Below are 18,908 nucleotides of genomic sequence, written 5' to 3' on the forward strand. Positions count from 1 at the left end.
CCATAAGAAGCATTTCAAGGTCTTGGAGTGGCCTAGCCAGTCTCCAGATCTCAACCCCATTGAAAACCTTTGGAGGGAGATGAAAGTCCGTGTAGGCCAGCGACAGCCCAAAACATCACTGCTCTAGAGGAGATCTGCATGAAGGAATGGGCCAAAAAAACAGCAACGGTGTGTGAAAACCTTGTCTTACAAAAAATATTTGACCTCTGTCATTGCCAACAAAGGGTATATAACAAAGTATTGATATTAACTTTTGTTATTGACCAAATACTTATTTTCCACCATAATTTGCTAATCAATTCTTTAAAAATCAGACAATGTGATTTTCTGGATTTTTTTTTTTTTTTTGTCTCATAGTTGAAGTTTACCTATGATGAAAATTACAGGCATCTCTCATCTTTTAAGTGGGAGAACTTGCACAATTGGTGGCTGACTAAATATATATTTTGCCCCACTGTATATGTATGATTGTCATCTTAATGTGTTGGGAGTGGTATCTGGCTTGAATACTTCCCTCATTGACTGGAGTCCAGTCTATCAGCTGCTGGTTTTGACATCAGTATGCTTACTCCTTGTCTATGATTGTCGTCTCTTCCTGAGTAAATTATGGTTTCTCTCTCTGCTAGTTCCACTTTTCCTTGTCCTGTCCAGCATGATGCCCATAATGTCGATTCCTCTCTTCTTCATTTCTCTTGCTACTAAAATGTTGCCGCTTGCGTAAAATGTTAGTACGTTCCAGTTTCCGATCTTCAAGGTGCTTTTCGGAGCAGCAATGACCTATTCAGCCCAAGGGCGTTCCGTCGGTTTGGGCCTGCTCTGTTTCTGTAATAATTTCATTTTTTCGGGTGCAGGTTATCAGCCCAGAGCCAAGCCCCATCCTGGAAGGCCAGTGGGATCACTCTTTGTCTGGTCTCTACTCTTCGACCTGTTCGGCATGGGTGGCACTACCTGACATAGCTCTAGGTGTTACAGAGACACGCAAACCACCCCACCGGATGGTGATACCATAGGGGTGGAGATCAGCCTGTATGGTGTCACTTTCGGTCTTAATCTGAGTTTGAGCATGCGTGTTCATGTGCCTCGAAATTTCAAAGAGCTCTGTGGAGGGAGGACTGAGAATTCAAAAGATGCCCTTGCTTAACTATTGACCCCGATCCGGTCAGGGATGTTTACGTGGATGAGCAGCTCATCTCTATCAGATGCCACTGCTCGTTCAAACAATACATGTTTTCCAAACTGGCAAAATAAGGACTGAAGATCTGGGCAATTTGCAATGCTGCCAGTTCTTATGCACTCAAGCTGGATGTTTATATGAAAGCCTTCAAATTCTCTAATAATCTACCGTATAGCTTGCCCCCACGAGGGTCGCGGGTGTGCTGGAGCCTATTCCAGCAGTCATCAGCCAACAGGGGATTACCCTGAGCTGGTTGCCAGACAATCACAGGGCACATAGAGCCAAACAATCTTTCACACTTACACTCACACCTACGGGGAATTTGGAGTGCTCCATCAGCCAGAGTACCCGGAGAAAACCCACGTAGGCACGCTAACACCACACAGGGAGTGCTGGAGGTGGATCGAACCCACAACCTCTGAACTGTGAGGCTGACATGCTACCCAATGCACCACCATGCCACCTTGCTATTATCATATGAAATATTTAAATTATATTTCTGGTCTAATATACTGCAGAGTTATCTTTTAGATCAGGGGTCACAAACATGGTGCACCAGGTCGCCCGTGAGGACCGCATGAGTCGCCTGCAGGACTGTCCTAAAATTACCTCAAATAGCGGCACTTGTCAGTAAGCTGCATCTATTTATTTTACAGTCAAACCTCGGTTTTCGAACGTCCTGGTCCTCGAACAAATCGGAATTCGAACAAAAAAATCTAGATTTTTTTTGCTTCGGTTATCGAACAAAATTCGGAGGTCGAACCTCGGGAGATGAGCCGGAAGGACCCGAGAAAACCCGACCGCGCGGCCCGGATGCCGACTGACTCCGTTGTTATTGTATTTTTGGTACTTTGAGGATTGTATTAACCCCTAATCATGCCCCCAAAGAAAGCAAGTGGGACCAGCAAAGCCATCCTAAAACACAAAGACGCTCTTAAAGCAATGCGACAGTGAGCGCCCGGCGCGCTGCGGTTACGCGATCAGACCAAATTAAGCTCCCTGCGCACTGAGGTCGACTTAAATTTTGGAAAGTACATCAGGACTTTAAAAATATTTTCTATGTTTCAGCGACGGCTCTGTCACAATAATGCGACCAGCGCGGTGCAGTTGCGCGGTGGGCGACGCGCTACGGTTGCGCGTTTGGCGGTGCGCTGCAGTTGCGCGATCAGACAAATATGTGCAAATCAAAAAATGCTCTAAAAAGTTTTTTTTTTTCTCTCTAAACGGATTAAAAAATGTTCCATTATTTGTAATGGGAAAAATAGATTTGATTTGAGGTAGGGTGCTTTATTTGGAAGGCCGTTTTCAGATGATACCATTTCAAATAATTAAATCTCCTGACTCTGGAAGTCAATGAATGGAACTCATTGTCAGTGAGGCTCCAATTATTCCACAGCCATAGTGCGCCCTCATGCGGTTTAAAGTGAAAATAACATGTGAAGTGATCAACTATACTAGTAAGTAATGTGTTAATGATCAAGTAAAAAATGTGACTTATACTCAGAAAAATACGGTACGTATCTATGGATAAGTCTGATGCTAGTTGAGTGGTTGAAAGTAAAAACATATTTAGAAATCACAAAATTATCACACCTCAAAAGCACTGCCCAACTTGGGATAAATTTTGCGTTATGTATAACTTTTTGTATCTCACAAGGGTTAAACCTGTTAGATAATAAGAAGTCAGGCTGTTTGATCTTTATGACTGCTTTATTACATTGTTAAGGATAGCGAGGATTGTTTTTGATTCGGAAAGCACCTTCATCCACAGAGTCACTCACAAGTCAAAGACACACAGTAGTAGAAAACGTGGCTGCATTAAAATGACTCAATCCGCCTGTCATATTCCCTTTTAACAAAAGGCCAACAGAGTTTGATGTGTGTGGAGACATACGGCAAATGGATCCCTTTGGCTGCCCAATAACATGCCTGACCTAAATTAACGTAACAAAGAACCCCTTCGGCTGCCTTTACCAGTTATGCTACCAACAACCTCTTCTCCCTCTGTCTGTGGGCACATTCTCCTCCTTTTTTTTCGCCGAGCAGTGTCCTAATTTCCACCGGCAACCTATTGGGCAACAGCATCAGTGGCAGACGTTGTTAACCCGGGCCACAACTCTGCATGTTTTGGTTGGCTTGTTCGGCAAATGATCTTTCTGACACAACCCTCCTCATTTATCTGGGCTTGGGACTAATACTCGGCTGCACAGCCCATGGCTGAGTTTTTCATTGTTCATAGCAGTATTTTGTAATTATATAGCACATCTCAAAGTTGTAAATCTTAAAAATAACTTTGTTAAATGAATAAAATTCTCTTCACACCTGAGAAGGGTGTTTTTGTTACCTTTTTTTATTCACCAAGCATGCCTGTTGTCGCTAAATTGCATCATATTAGTAATGGAAATCATAGTTCTTTTGAGTGAACTGAATCTGTAGAATCAGTTCATTAAAAAGAATCGTTCAAAAGATTCATTCACCAAATTGTTACCCCAACGTACGCACACACACACACACACACACACACACACACAGGCCCCCCCCCCCCCCCCCCCCCCCACACACACACACACACACACATATAGGGCAGGTAACCTCCCAATACACATAGGTACCAAATGGTCAGGTGACGCTTTCCCGCCTTATACTTTTCTGGACAGTATAAACCCTTGTGAACTCGAGAACGAGACTGTTGTTTCATCTGCCGTGCCACGTGTACTGGCCGCCATTAAACAGCCCAAGATCTTGCCAATAAAGAACCAACTCTTACGCCACATCTTTGTTTTTTCTGGCTCAACAACGGACAACAAAGCTCAACAAAGAACATGCAACACTATAAATCATCTGTGATTTTCATCTACTGTGCCCTGGGAAATTTTCAGGTTTATGATGGTTTTGTAATATCTATTTTACTTTTATCATTTAAATATAGCCAGTTTTCATTTTCAGAGCAGGTTTGTTAGCTTTTATTTTGGGGTTAATCCTTGAATTTAATTTAGTTTTATAATTAGTTTTAGGGTGCATTCAGACCAGAAAAGTCCTTTCGTTTGGTCCGGACAAAAAGCGTAGTTAATTTCTTTCGTTTAGTGCGGTTACAATTCAGACGGTACATTTTGTAAGTGAAGTAAGTACACACATCCACGCATGTGACGATCTGTGCTCCCATTGGACAGCAATGACCAGGGCGGCACACAGAGCACAGATCCGCAAATGGAGGAAAACATGCGAGTCTTACGCGCTGCGTTCCTGCTCTGCATATTGTTGCTGTTGGTTCGGATCTTCGCTGTTTGTATTCACACCTGAACCAAACCGCACAGAGTTCGTTTAGAAGTGAACCGAGACCACTTGAAAAAGTGGATCTCGGTCCCTTTCTTCAACCCGCACCAGGATTTGTTTACGTGTATTCACACCTGCAGAAAAGGTTTGGACCAGAGTTACAATCGAACCCTGGTCCGTTTAAAGCGGACCAAACAGTCAGGTTTGAACACACCCTTAGTTTTGTATTCATATGACATATTAGCTAAGTCAAATATATATATTAAAAAAAACCTCACTAAGTAGTATCCAATCGAACCCTTAACCTTAAGCGGGCCAAACAGTCAGGTCTGAATACACCCTAATTCTCAGGGTGGTAGTAGGCTTCCCCTAGTGGCGATTCACTTTCACTACAGTACATTTGTTATTTACAGTTCAAGTTGTGTTTAACGTTAGGTAGGACTGTTTTTGGACATTTAGGCATTTGTTGAGACTGTCTGAAAGTAATAGCTCTGGTTCCAGGTGCACTACAAGGGTCTGAAGTTGGGCTTTTATGCAGATGTTGGCACAACCACCTGCACTGGATACCCTGGCAGTTTGGGCCACTACGACACGGACGCCCAGACCTTCGCTGAGTGGGAAGGTGACCTGCTCAAGTTTAACGGCTGCTCCATGGACGCTACTTTGCTTGAGGAAGGCATGTTCATTGCATGATCATTCAGGCTACAATTTGAGAGCATTGTTTTCTGCAGCCTTGTGATTAGTTGTGGCCAAATTAGAGAGCGTAGCAGAAATGTCATTTATTTCCCTCTGCCTTAATTCACTGAGTTGTCTGACTTGATGGTGCTTAGAGCCCCTTAGAACGCTTTAATGCATCCATTTTTTTCAGGGTACATAAACATGTCCAAAGCGCTAAACAGAACGGCTTCCCTGTGCTTCCCCTATATTCCTGTGAGTGGCCTTTCCAAAAGGTAACTGATCTCTAACATTTAAATTCTGAATTCCCTAGATATGGTTCAAGTTGTAGCCTTTTTGTGACCCCCTCCATTTCAGCCAAATTAAAACACCGTTGCCGAAACACGCAACCAGTGGCGCAACTTGGCAGACATCTACGAATCGTGGAGCAGCATCAAGTCCATCTTGGATTGGAATGCTACTCACCAGGACGTCATTGTCCCCTCAGCTGGTCCCGGCGGCTGGAATGACCCAGATATGGTACAAATATTTAATTTATGTCACATTTGGGAATGAGTGAAGCAGGGCAACCAAATGCAGCTTGGACCAGGGTTTATTGAGGGAAAAGGGTGTTGGAGTAGAGGATAAAGGGGAACAGGCAAACAGGAACGGGCACACTAACATTACTTGCTAAGGCAGAGGAACAGACAGACCAACTCGCAGTGACGAACAGCAACAGACAAAGACACAGAACAGACAAAGAGACTAGACTAGACTAGACTAGACTAGACTAGAGACGAGACACGACAGAAAGACAAAGAGACAAGACGAGAACAATCCGACAGGGGAGTGACACAGACATGACTTAAATACACGACGGGTAACGAGAGGCAGGTGACTGTGATTACATAGATTGTCAGTCGACACAGGTGGGGCGGGGCGAGTACACAGAGATGCGAACAGAAACCATGACAACGTAGACACAAGGAAATTAACGGAGACGGGTCATGAAAATTTAAGCCTGTGGTTGAGCTCCTGAGAAGTGCATGGTCTATGGCAGGGGTGTCCAAACGTTTTGCAAAAAAGGGCAGATTTGGTGAGATGAAAATGATGCAGCCGAGGAGCTGGCAACGCTGTGCCAGGGTCGTTGCTCGGTGGCCAAATATGCCCTAAAGTTCCAGACGTTGGCAGGAAGCAGTCATTGGAACACCCCGGCCCTGGTAAGCACCTTCCTCCACGGGCTCGCGGACTATATGAAGGACGGGATGGTGGCATATGATCGCCCCCGAACCCTGGAGGCGATGGACCTCACAGCCCGAATAGATCGGCGGATCCGAACACGGCGGCGCGAGCGTGAGCAGAGAGCGTCGCGAGAAACACGCCGCCATTTCCCCTCGTCAGGGTCAGAACCACCGACCACACCACCAGCTGAGCCAAAGGAGCTGGGGCGGGTTCGCCTTGCCGCGGAGGAACGCATTCAACGCCTCACACTGGGCTTATGCTTATATTGTGGGAAGGAGGGTCATCGGGCGATTCAATGTCCGTTAAAAGACCAAGAGCTCACGCGGTGTCAGGGAATCCGCGTGGGTTCGACCGGCGCTCACTCTCTCTGAGCCAGCGCGTTCATGCTACAGGCTCACCTTCGGATCGCTGCGCGTGACAGAGACGGGACAGCCTTGGTGGATTCTGGGGCGGAGGGCAACATTATGGACCTGGGGCTGGCTCGTCAATGGGGAGTGAACCTCCTGCCTCTGAGGCCTTCCATCCCTGCCCATGCCATCGACCCGCAAAAGACTGCACCAATTTTTGGGCTTTGCAAATTTTTATCGCCGCTTCATTCACGGATACAGCACAGTGGTTGCTCCTCTCACTGCTCTCACCAGCCCCGTCTCTCTGTACAAATGGACGGAGCCAGCGGAGCACGCCTTCGTAGAGCTGAAGAGGCGCTTTACGACCGCCCCGATCCTTCGGGTGCCTGATCCCGAGAGTCGCTTGTCATCCGCAGAACGCAATTACGACATCGGCAACCGGGAACCCCTCGCTGTCAAGCTGGCTTTGGAGGAGTGGAGGCATTGGCTTGAGGGCGCCGCCTCACCGTTCATTGTTTGGACAGACCACCGTAACTTGGAGTACCTGCGATTGGCGAAGAGGCTGAATGCCAGCCAAGCTCGGTGGGCTCTGTTTTAACTTCTCGCTCTCCTACAAGCTGGCTTCCCACAACGCCAAGGCAGACGCCCTGTCTCGCGTGTTACCTGGTGGGGGGAAGGAGCGGGGGCCAGTCCCGACTATCCTTCCGAGCTCCATTCGAGTCACAGCCCTGTCATGGGAGATTGAGCGCCAGGTGGAGGGCGCTTCGCGCAATCAACCCGGGCCCAGCAATTGCCCGGAGGGTCGCCTGTTCGTTCCGGAGAACCTGCGGGTGCCCGTCCTGCAGTAGGCGCACTACTTGCGTCTGGCCTGTCATCCCGGGGCTGCCCGCACGAGGTATGTGGGAGCCCAGCGGTTCTGGTGGCCCACCTGGAGAGATGACGTCCGCGATTACGTTCGGGCCTGTCTCATCTGTAACCGCTGCAAGGCGTCGAATCGTCCTCCAGCCGGATTACTCCAACCGTTGTCCGTTAACCGGCGCCCCTGGTCCCACTTGTCGATTGACTTTGTCACGGGCCTTCAGCCCTCAGAGGGGAACACAATGGTTCTTACCATTGTGGACCGCTTTAGCAACATGACCCATTTCATTTCCCTGCCTAAGCTTCCGTCAACGAAACAATCAACAATGGTGTCCATTCTGCTACGGGATCACCACGGTCTCCCGCGGGACATTGTGTCGGACCGAGGCCCACAATTCACCTCCGCCTTCTGGACTGAATTCTGTCGGCTCCTCGGCGCCGCGGATAGCCTCTCCTCGGGGTTTCACCCGCAGTCCAACGGGCAAGTGGTGCGCCTTGACCAGGAGCTGGGTAAGTCCATCTGATGCATGGCCGCTGGAGATCAGCACGAGTGAGCCAAACAGCTCCCCTGGGTGGAGTATGCGCATTATACCCTCCCCCAGTTCGGCCACGGGTCTTTCACCCTTTCAGTGCGTCTTTGGATACCAGCCGCCTCTGTTTGCCCACCAGGAGCGTAGTGCTGCATGCCCGTCCGCCCTGGGCTGTGTTCGCCGCTGTCACCGGGCCTGGGCAAGAGCCCAGGTCTCTCTCCTCCGCTCAGTTGCAGGCTACACTCGCCAGGCGAACAAGCGGCGGATGCCGGCTCCGAGGTACAGTGTGGGACAGTGAGTGTGGCTCTCAACACGGGACTTGCCGTTACGCTTGGGATCCCGCAAGCTGGAACCCCCCGCTTCGTTGGTCCATTCCCTATACAGAAGGTGATCAGCCCGTCCGCCACCCGCTTGTGCCTCCCAGGTTCCATGAGAGTCCATCCCACATTCCACATCTCTCGTGTGAAGCCCGTGTTTGAGAGTCCGCTGGTCTCGGCGTCTGCTGCGCCGGCACCCCAGCTCGTCGAGGGGGAGCCGGTCTACACTTTCTTTTCCTTGCTCCGGTCGCGCCGCCGCGGCCGGGGGTTCCAGTACCTCGTGGACTGGGAGGGTTACGACAACGCGTACCGCTCCTGGGTGCTGAGCCATTGGATCCTCGACCCCTCACTCATCACGGAGTTTCACCGACAGCATCCGGACCAGCTCGGCCTTCGGGGTCCTGATCCCTCCCGCCCGTTCCGGTGGGTTGGGAGGGGTGTTCTGGAGTCTCCTGGGAATGTCGTGGGCCGTCCCTTGTGGGGGGGTTCTGTCACGAGTGGGCGCCACCGGCCGCTCGGCCACGCCCCCCTATCTCCCTGATCACCGGCACCTGGCGCTGGCTCATCAGGAAGTCTATATTAGCATGACCAGCGCAACTCCAGTTGTCAGCTTGTCTCGTCATGTCCTTTTCCGCATCGATCTTAGAAAGCTTGACTCCCCGTTTCCAGGTGATTCGGTCCTTGTTTAGTCAGTCCTGCCCCGCTTTTGCAGCAGCAGTAGCCCGCTCCAGAAGCGTCCTGTTATCCAGCCACCCTCGCCCAGCGACTACAGCCTCGCCCGTCCACCGCTCTAAAACTCCATTGATCCCTTTCCCTTTCAAAATAAAGTCTGGTCGCTCTGCACATGGCTGTACTGTCAGATCCTTACATTTTCAGAAATGTTTTAACTACAAAAATTTCATGCAAATAGACACTGTTATAAAACAAATTTCATTGTCACAATTGTCTTTATTTTTCAAATGACAAAATAACCAAATATAAGTCACTCGGGCAGATGTGAACAACTCTAAAAACACAATTTCTGCCTTTCATTCAGATAGAGAAGAGTCAGATAACATTGAACTGTATGAAATACGTTAAATTTAAATGAGTTTAAAATAATGTTTGCCTCATGAACATTTTAAATGGGAGTTATAAGTAATGCAAAGTTGTCTGTTATTATTAAAACTTAAAAGACGTGAATTTTGCTCTTGCTTTCAGAAAGTAATAGTTTGTGGCACGTCTGCAGTTTCATAACAGCAACAGTCTTAACCCTGCGAGCGTAACCCTGCCATAGACATCTATAGCATAGACGTCTATACTATAGACGTCTACTGGTTAGAAGTCTATATGTGAAAGAATATATGTGAACGTTTTTTAGACGTCTACGGGATAGACGTCTAGACGTCTATTAGACGTCTATATGTGAAAGTTTTTTAGACGTTTATTGAGTAGACGTTCGAATGATGGCTGAATATCTATTAGCGCAATTAGCACTCATCGCGCTAATAGCTAGTGATCATTTTAACTTCTAGACGTCTATTCAACATTGAGTTTCGCTTCAATACATTTAACCTTTGATTAGTGATGGTCCAGGGTGTGAAAATTTACATTTTTAATATAAAAATAGGTTTCAGTAACAGTCATACTTATGTTAGCTGCAGATATAAATACAGTCAAACGTCGGTTTTCGAACGTCCCTGTTCTCGAACAAATCAAAATTCAAACGAAAAATTGTGGAGTTTTTTGCTTCGGTTGTCGAACAAAAATTCGGAGGTCGAACCTCGCGAGATGAGCCGAGAGGACCCGAGAAAACCCGACCGCGCGACCCGGATGACGACTGACTCCGTTCGTTGTTATTGTATTTTCGTTACTTTGAGGATTGTATTAACCCCTAATCATGCCTCCAAAGAAAGCAATTGGGAGCAGTAAAGCCATCCTAAAACACAAAGATGCTCTTAAAGCAATGCGACAGTGAACGCCCGGCGCACTGCAGTTGCGCGATCGGACCAAATTAAGCTCCCTGCGCACTGCGGTCCACTTAAATTTTGGAAAGTACATCAGGACTTGAAAAATATTTTCTAAATTTCAGCGATGGCTCTGTCATTATTGTCACAATAATGCGACCAGCGCGGTGCAGTTGCGCGGTCGGCGGCGCACTACGGTTGCACGTTCGGCGGTGCGCTGCAGTTGCGCGATCGGACAAAAATGCGCAAGTGAAAAAATGCTTAAAAAAGGCGTTTTTTTAGTGTTGGAACGGATTAAATTTTTTTCCATTATTTCTAAATGGAAAAATAGATTCGGAATTTGAACGATTCACTTCTCGAACTGCCTTCTGGAACGGATTGATGTCGAAAACCGAGGTTTGACTGTATACCTTTTGATGTTAAAATGAACCAAAACAATAATTGAACCTAAATAAAATAAAAAAATCAAACATTATGCAACCATAACTAATATAAATGTGCAATGTTTTTAAATCATATTTTTAAAAATGTAAAACGATACATACAATATTAAAAAAATGGGGGCTATTTAATAGAACAAAACTACTAAGTTACAATATATGTATATACATATATTATACATATTTTATGTAGGACATATCAAATAAACATAACGACCAGCTCGGCGAAACACAAGGGGGAAACAAAATAAAAATCACTCTCTTGTGGGGTTTTGATAGCCCCTTTGCTACTCAGCGCTGGAGCCTGTTTTAATTTTAAAGCCCTTGCGGTCCTTGTTTCATCATTCGTACGGCTTCTATTAAGATGAACTCGATGGACATCGGGCACCACCCATTGTAGACCTTGAGATTACTCTGTAAAAGAAATATGTATATGGGAAGAAAAAAAACTGACTACCTGTAAAATAGTTTTTTCTTGAAGCATCTCATGTCAGTCGCACATTTCGTACATGAAGCACTCGCATAGGAACAAGCAGACAGGTTTTTTCTTTTATTTACCAGCGCTATCAGAGCAGTCTTCCTGAGGGCGCTCTGCACGAGTCACAGAAGCACGCATATTGAACGTTGTCATTGTCATTTGTGTAGAGTCTACAACAGAAAAATAAATATCAACATTGAGCGCAGCCACCACATCGTAAGCCTTCACTGTTGTCTTTTTTTAATCTACAGTACAAACTAATCATACCTGTCCATGGTCTTGGAAACATGCAGGTCTCCAAATCAGCGGCCTCCTAACACAAGACTGCTTTGCAATCTTTATACAAGGAATTATGAACAGTGTCTTAGAAGAGTGGAATTAAGAGTAGACAAAATTGAATTGAGGACTGTTAGGGTTTTCCAGGTTATCTTTATCATAGGGTTATGTTGGAATGTAGACTATAATGATTAACGAATCTTGTCTTGCTCTCACAATGCAGTAAAATGAAGTGGTTGCCTCCTCTGCTTGAGTGACCAGCTGCAGAGGAAGCAATCAAAGTTGTTCTGTTTCCCACAACATCGTAAAACACCCCCTGCTCTGATCTTACCAGAGGCCGGGGGTTCACCAAACCTGTCCACTCTCACCCCCACTCTGCTTCTCCTAATAAATATGCCCTTACAGGAGGGAGAGAGTCAGACCTCCATTCGATCATCGCTGCACACAAAGCGACGAATGGACTCTCCACCTGCAGGTGCCAAAAAGGACTTGCTTGTCTCCCGTGTGGTTCTTGCAAAATAAGTTGGAGTGAGCAAATCTCTAACATTTTGGTGCCGAAACCCGGGATCCCTCATACCCGCTATCTGGCTGACAAAGGAGGACGTGCTGCATTGTCGACAAGCCAGCGTCCATTAGGAGGACCTGGAGAAGAAAGTCCTGGGAAGAGAATTCTTCGCTGGGCCAGCATCTTAGGTCTGCCTTCGTCTGACAGAGGTGGATTGACGGGACCCGGCAGTGCAACGAACCAGGGGACAAGTAAGTTAAAGGCCTGAAGTTGTGTTGTGTTGTTAACCGCGTAACACATAGAGGTGCACGGGAGCCAGCTTGGGTTCAAGTCCCAGTGGAAGAAACAGGCTAAGAAAGGCAGAGCTTCTTTTTCGTTCATCGAAGAAGTGTGTAGACTCTTCTTTGTCTGTTTTTCCGAGCTGAGGGATCTGGCTTGGGTTAGAGTCCCAGTGGAAGGAACGTGCTAAGAAACACGGAGCTTCTTTTTTGTTAATCAAAGAAGGTCGTAGATTTTTCTTTGTATGTTTTTCCAAGCCAAAGAATAGCTTGGGTGCAAATCCCAGTGGAAGAAACAGGCTAAGAAAAACAGAGCTTCTTTTTCTTAATTGAAGGAGGGCGTAGATTTTTTCTTTTGTCAGTTTTTCCAAAGCTGTTTGGGAGGGTTTTACATCCATCCCTGGATAGGCCTGAAAAAAAAAGCGCTGGAGTTTGTGTAATTGAGTGTGTGACTGGTAGGATAAATTGACTAAAAAGCAGTTCTAGCGTTGATCCACGGCAATAAAACAGGCTAGTAATCTGTTGAAAGGTCAATTTAAACCTGCATTGAGGATCCTCAAAGAAAAAAAAATTGAAAAAAAATTGTAAAACTTTAAACTACTAAAATTAAGATGGGAAATAAGAACGGTAAATCTCTTGGTCTGCTCTTCTTTGAGATGAGAAGTTCATGGCAAGTAGATTTCTTAATTGTATGCAATACATGCTGAAGTGGTAGAAGTGCTACAGTGTGGTTGAAAGCTTCACAAGAAAGAAGAGAACAAATCCAAAATACAAAAGATAGAAAGTTGAAAAGTGATGAGGCCGCCATTCAATTGAGATTTGAAAAAGAATTCTGGGTACATAGTGGCATCCCATTCAATGATGCAGATGAGAGTGCTTATCAGCAACATCTTAAAATTGCGCTCCTCACTGGTTTCCCCCCTGACTTAGGCAATTGGGCGAGGAAACACTTGGTGGAAGCGGACACTGCTTGGTTTACAAAAAACATGCAGTGGCCCAGAGACGCTGATAAAGGGATTGAGAAAGGCAAAAGTTCTGATGTATTTCATATAGATGATGATAATGATCTAAATGAAGATACAACGATCTTCTACCAAAGTTCCCAAAGGGGCAGAGGAAGAGTTAGATACCAACAACGTCGCAAGCCACCATTCAAATCAAAACCCCCATCAGATTCAGACAACTGTTGGAACTGTGGGAGACGAGGACACTTTGCACGAGAGTGTCGTTTTGCAAAACAATACCAATCAAAGGGCGGAGGAAGGAGCAGAGGAAAAGCCACATTTTTAGCATGACAAGCTTCCTCCTCTTTGACTGCTTATGCTCATACAGAGAAAGAAAGAATAGATGCCCATATGACAGCAAAACATGTCATTGTCAGATTATTAGAATTTTTTTTTTAGATTATTAGAAGTCCTGTCCATACAAGAAGTATGACAATGCTGTTTGTATGCCCAAATTACAAATGACTAGAGCTCAAATTGTGTTACATTAAAGTTAAAATATGCAAATCAAGTGGTAAAGAAATGCAACTTGCTTCTAGAAGATAAATAAATAAAATTAGAATGTGCTGTCCTCGTGTGCATGGGAGGGACCAGCTCATGATCGACCACAGGAAATGGCCAGCCTGTGACGAATCATTGGTGCTGGGAACTACCTTTTGCGTGTGAGAGCTGTGCATGTGTGTGCGTATATGTTAAAATGATGAACATTGGCTAAAGTTTTAGTATAAAAAAAATTGCTAGACTGTGGTCTATTCAATTTACACCGCAGAACAGAAACAATTTGACAAAAAAAAAAAAAATGAGAGGAAAAGAGAGAAGTCTGTTTGCGAGCAGAAACTATTCCACACTAGTGCATGTTAAGTGTCGAGCCCACATGAGAAATTCGAAGGAAAAAAAAAACCCGACAGAACATGCTTTCAGGAATTGGAAGAAGCTAAATTGTGAATTTAAGATTTTGCAATGCTATATTTAATAGGAATAATTGATTGGTTGTATTATAAGATTATACAAAATTCTAAATGCAAGCTAAATCTGAGAGATTGAGTTCTTCAAATTTAAAAACAAAGAAAAAATTCAGATTAATTTGCCAGTTGTTTGTTTTAGTTAAGTTTTTTTGAATTGGTGGATTGTTCTACCAGGAAACCTGAGTTGAAAATGATATATGAATGTTGTGTGGTGAGCTTGGATGAATTGGGACTAATGTTATAGGAAGACTCCTTTTTGGAGACTGTGTGAGATACATATGATGAGCATTGATGAATGATTGCCTGAATGAAAGGTTGAATGGTTGAAGTCGTTGGCGACTACTATGGAAAATTAGTAGAGCGACTTTGATGAAAGAGTGATTTTGAGCAGGTTGAATGTTAGAAAGAAACACGTAGCTTTTGGATTGATAATTATCTAGAGAAAAAAAACTGGAGAACCAGTAACACATGCAGAAGATGTGTGAACTGGGAAATTGAGAAGCGTTTTGGAAAGAAAGTCAAATTAAATGATGATGGAATCGTATGTAGTAAAGAACGCATTCTCCCAAAAAGTTTGTCAAGGTGTGAGGCATGGGCGTTGCCAAGCTTCAAAAGGAGGGAGTGAGTAGGACAGATAGTGGAAGATAGTAATAATACAACACTTTATGACAATGAATTTTCGAATACATTTGGTGTTATACTGTGGTAATTTTTTTGTTCTGGTGTAGATAGGTTAGCAACACGAGAGATTTAGAGGTTCAAAAGAAAGACAGTTAAAAGAAAACATTTTTGATTTGGACAATTGCAGGCTAACAGGAACATGAGAACGATAAGAACTATGAGATGGGATCCAATTTCATTGGGGAGATTGAGAATTCACAGCACCATACTCTAAGTCACATTTTTGAGCAAGCATGACAATAACATGTGAGAGGTCAAGACATACAGATCAGGGCTTGATGTGGAAAGCAGACCTCGATGAGTTGATTTTCAATAATGATACTGAAGACAACATACTGTCCGATTAAATTGGAACTATAGATAAAATGTAGCTCAAAAATAGGATGAGTTGCAGGATTTACGATATAAAAACGAAACCGCTGTTATTAGGAGAAGTTGAAGTTTGGTAAATAAATGTTACCAGCAAATTGATGGAAGCAGCTACATTTGGAGATAGTCTTACAAGTTTGACGTCCCAGCCTGTCATTCTCAGTGTCAGGGCCCCTGAAACCCAATCCGAGTCTTCGCCTGCAGCCGTGAACAACTACAAAATGGTGCCTGGCTCTGAAGCACCTTTGACCTTTGGCGAAGGACAAGAAAAGACTGCTGTTGTGCTTGGAGAAGGACAAGTACACTCCGGAGGAAATACAACATCCTCGGGGACGGAAAAGACAGTGAAAAACGGAGGAACTCACAATGATGAAAATTGACTCATTTGAACAATGGACTCATTCAAGAGTGATGGATGGGGTCGCTCTGAAGCAACAGCCAAAGAACACCAACGTGAGAGGGTGAAGTGCGGCAAAAAGATATGGACTTGGAGTGTCCGACAACCAAATCGCACTCCTTGCTACGGCGTTCCCAAATTTGGTGAAGCTTGGTTCAAAGTGGAAGGGAGGTTCATTGTGCACTGAGTTTGACAGAACTGAGGAGATTTGATAAATAAATAAATAAATAAAAATTTGAAAAATACGTAGGGCTACAGATTATAATCAGAGATTGAACGGATTTGGATAAAACAAATAGGCTAAAACGGTAGGAAACAAGAGCAAGATCTTATATTTTGGCTCATCAAGCTTAAGACGTAGAGGTCGAGTTATATAAATTTTAGAACAGGACATTTGGTAGTCAGGAGGAAGCTAGGTTGCTCAATGTACCTACTCAATACAATAGTAAGTTTTTTTGCACCACAGTGGAGGTTGAATGGTCAGAAAGTTAGGTACATTCAATTTTTGACATTCACACAATCATGCATAGGAGTCACAAGGCGACAGTTAATGAGACAATGACTGCAATAGGGGCCACCTACGACTGCACCGACATGAAAAAGTAGAAGTGAGAGAGCAGAGTATGGGATTATATGCTAAAACGTCTGCTATACATTTACCAATAGGAGATTCTATCAAAAGAAGCTACATGAGAGATGGATTAGAATCCCTTTGTGTGTGTGTGTGCGTGTGTGTGTGTGTGTTCACACCCTGTGTGGGTGCGAGCGTGTGAGGAGAAAGAAGGCATGGATAAGACAATCTCTTTTAAACCAGGAGGCAATAAATGGGACCATAAATAGTTTTTGGTTAAAGGGAATCATTAGGAGGTGTTCAAACTCTTCCCGCAAACACTCCTATTTGCCAGTTAAATGGGCACTACAATTGACTACGAGAGTTGCAAGCAACAGATGAAGAGCAGTCCTTGGCAGATTATATGATCAGGACGCTCAAACTGTGTCAAAGACAAATTTACTGCCGCCTGATCTTTCCTCCACACAGGTCGAAAACCGCATCAATCCAGGAGACTGGGTCTACATCAAGGTCATCAAAAGAAGAAACTGGGCCAGCCACGACGGGGGGGACCATTCCAAGTCTTGCTAACTACACATGTTGCATCAAAGGTTGGAGGACCCACAAATGCATTAACGACGACTGCTCTCCAGGAGGAAACTGGATGGGAGCTTTGGACATCACCGCTGTGTGCCAGGATGAGAGAGCCGTTTTCAAGGTGTAAGGGCTCTACTACCGACATGGCTGCACCATCGGACGGGACCTACTTCATCCAGAGTTTCAGAAGCACTGCCTCACCTACGTCCTATGGGTGCACGTGCCTGTTCAGAACGGATCGTGGTTTTGTGGTCACAGGAGTTGTCCGATGCTGCCTGCCAACTGGACACGAGTGTGTGCGCCAGTGTGTGTGACAGACCTCACCTACAGACTAGAACATCATCAGCTGACGAAAACACGAGCACATATACAAGTTCTTAGACGTGACAGATGTGATAATGATAATGAGACGTGGATTGCATAGATGCTGTTCTGTTGAGCATGTTTTACAGAAACTTGATGATTTGACCATTGAAAATGCTTCGCAAGTGATGGATACAATGATGTACTGTTTCTGTGTTTTTCTTTTTATTTTTTTTATTATTGTTAGCATTCTGGTCGCCTTAGGCAAAGGGACCGTGTAAGAATTTTCCTGCTAATAACATCTGGCCAGCAGGTTTTTCGCTTACACAATAAGTTTGATCTAGGGTGTTGAGGCGATGTCTCATCTTCACTGGAAAGTGTTGCTATCAATGTTTGTTGTTTGGGGCGACATAATCATATGATAAAACAGGAGGAAGATGTTAAGGTTTTCCAGGTTATCTTTATCATAGGATTATGTTGGAATGTAGACTATAATGATTAACCAATCTTGTCTTGCTCTCACAATGCAGTAAAATGAAGTGGTTGCTTCCTCTGCTTGAGTGACCAGCTGCAGAGGAAGCAATCAAAGTTGTTCTGTTTCCCACAACATCGTAAAACACCCCCTGCTCTGATCTTACCAGAGGCCGGGGGTTCACCAAACCTGTCCACTCTCACCCCCACTCTGCTTCTCCTAATAAATATGCCCTTACAGGAGGGAGAGAGTCAGACCTCCATTCGATCATCGCTGCACACACAGCGACGAATGGACTCTCCACCTACAGGTGCCAAAAAGGACTTGCTTGTCTCCCATGTGGTTCTTGCAAAATAAGTTGGAGTGAGCAAATCTCTAACAAGGACTTTTTTTCTTGTAAATCAACCAAAAAATAACTGAAAAGTCAGTAACTTTGACAGTACAGCAATTAAACCAAACAGAACCCTACAGGTTCCATTTGTAAGCTATCAAGAGTGAGGGGGCGACATCCAAAATTTTGACTAACCAATTCCAAGCTTAATCATTCTGTCATTCAGTCTTGCATGCTGTTTGTCATTTATTTCCTTGGACATCATGTCAAAGGTCTACAGATGAGTCCTGGGCACCGTCCACTCTCCGCGTCACATTCTGAACGAGAGTTGAGGCTCCTCAGCCCAGGGATTGCCAGAAGGGGCTGCACGATGACCTTCAGAAACTCTGAGAATAAAGAGAAATATAAATAAAATACTCACTTTAATTACTGCAGCTATGACCTCTTTTAATTGAGTAATTTTAATAAAAAATCTTACTTTTCCCTGTTATGGGCCTTTCACACTCACTTCCTAGCTGTTGAAAAATGAAGCAAATATTAACTGCAAGATTCAAATGAACTATTCTCCAGTGATAAACTTTGCCCTGTTTGAAAAAAAGATCACATTCTGTCTGTGCCTTTGTGCTGCAATTTAATTTGACTGTTGTACATATCTAATCACGTTATTTTAAAATAGTACTGATAAAATTGCGTGTTGTACAAGTTGTTATCCACATGATGAAATGCAAGTTTGACATCCGCCCTGGTTTCCGGAGTCTGAAAATCAAGGCAATGACATGTCATGAATGAAAGTTCCATATTGAAGATTGCAATTGCGCTTTTTGCATCTGCTCGACAGTAGCTAAGCATACATAAGTATATTCAAACCACCAATAACAGGTCAATTTCCAAAGATAACGCAAGGCAGTTGTGATTACTTCT

General features: G+C 44.6%; 1 long non-coding RNA gene across 1 annotated transcript; it reads left to right on the forward strand.

Annotated features, from left to right (window-relative positions):
• The first annotated feature begins 5,313 nt into the window (after positions 1 to 5,313).
• LOC125971354 (uncharacterized) lies at positions 5,314 to 18,421 on the forward strand. Its single transcript, XR_007482415.1, has 4 exons — positions 5,314 to 5,397; positions 5,480 to 5,641; positions 11,941 to 12,010; positions 12,133 to 18,421. It is a non-coding gene; the product is annotated as an uncharacterized lncRNA (long non-coding RNA).
• Positions 18,422 to 18,908: the final 487 nt, after the last annotated feature.

Source organism: Syngnathus scovelli, chromosome 6 (assembly GCF_024217435.2).
Source record: "Syngnathus scovelli strain Florida chromosome 6, RoL_Ssco_1.2, whole genome shotgun sequence".
NCBI classification, from domain to species: Eukaryota; Metazoa; Chordata; class Actinopteri; order Syngnathiformes; family Syngnathidae; genus Syngnathus; species Syngnathus scovelli.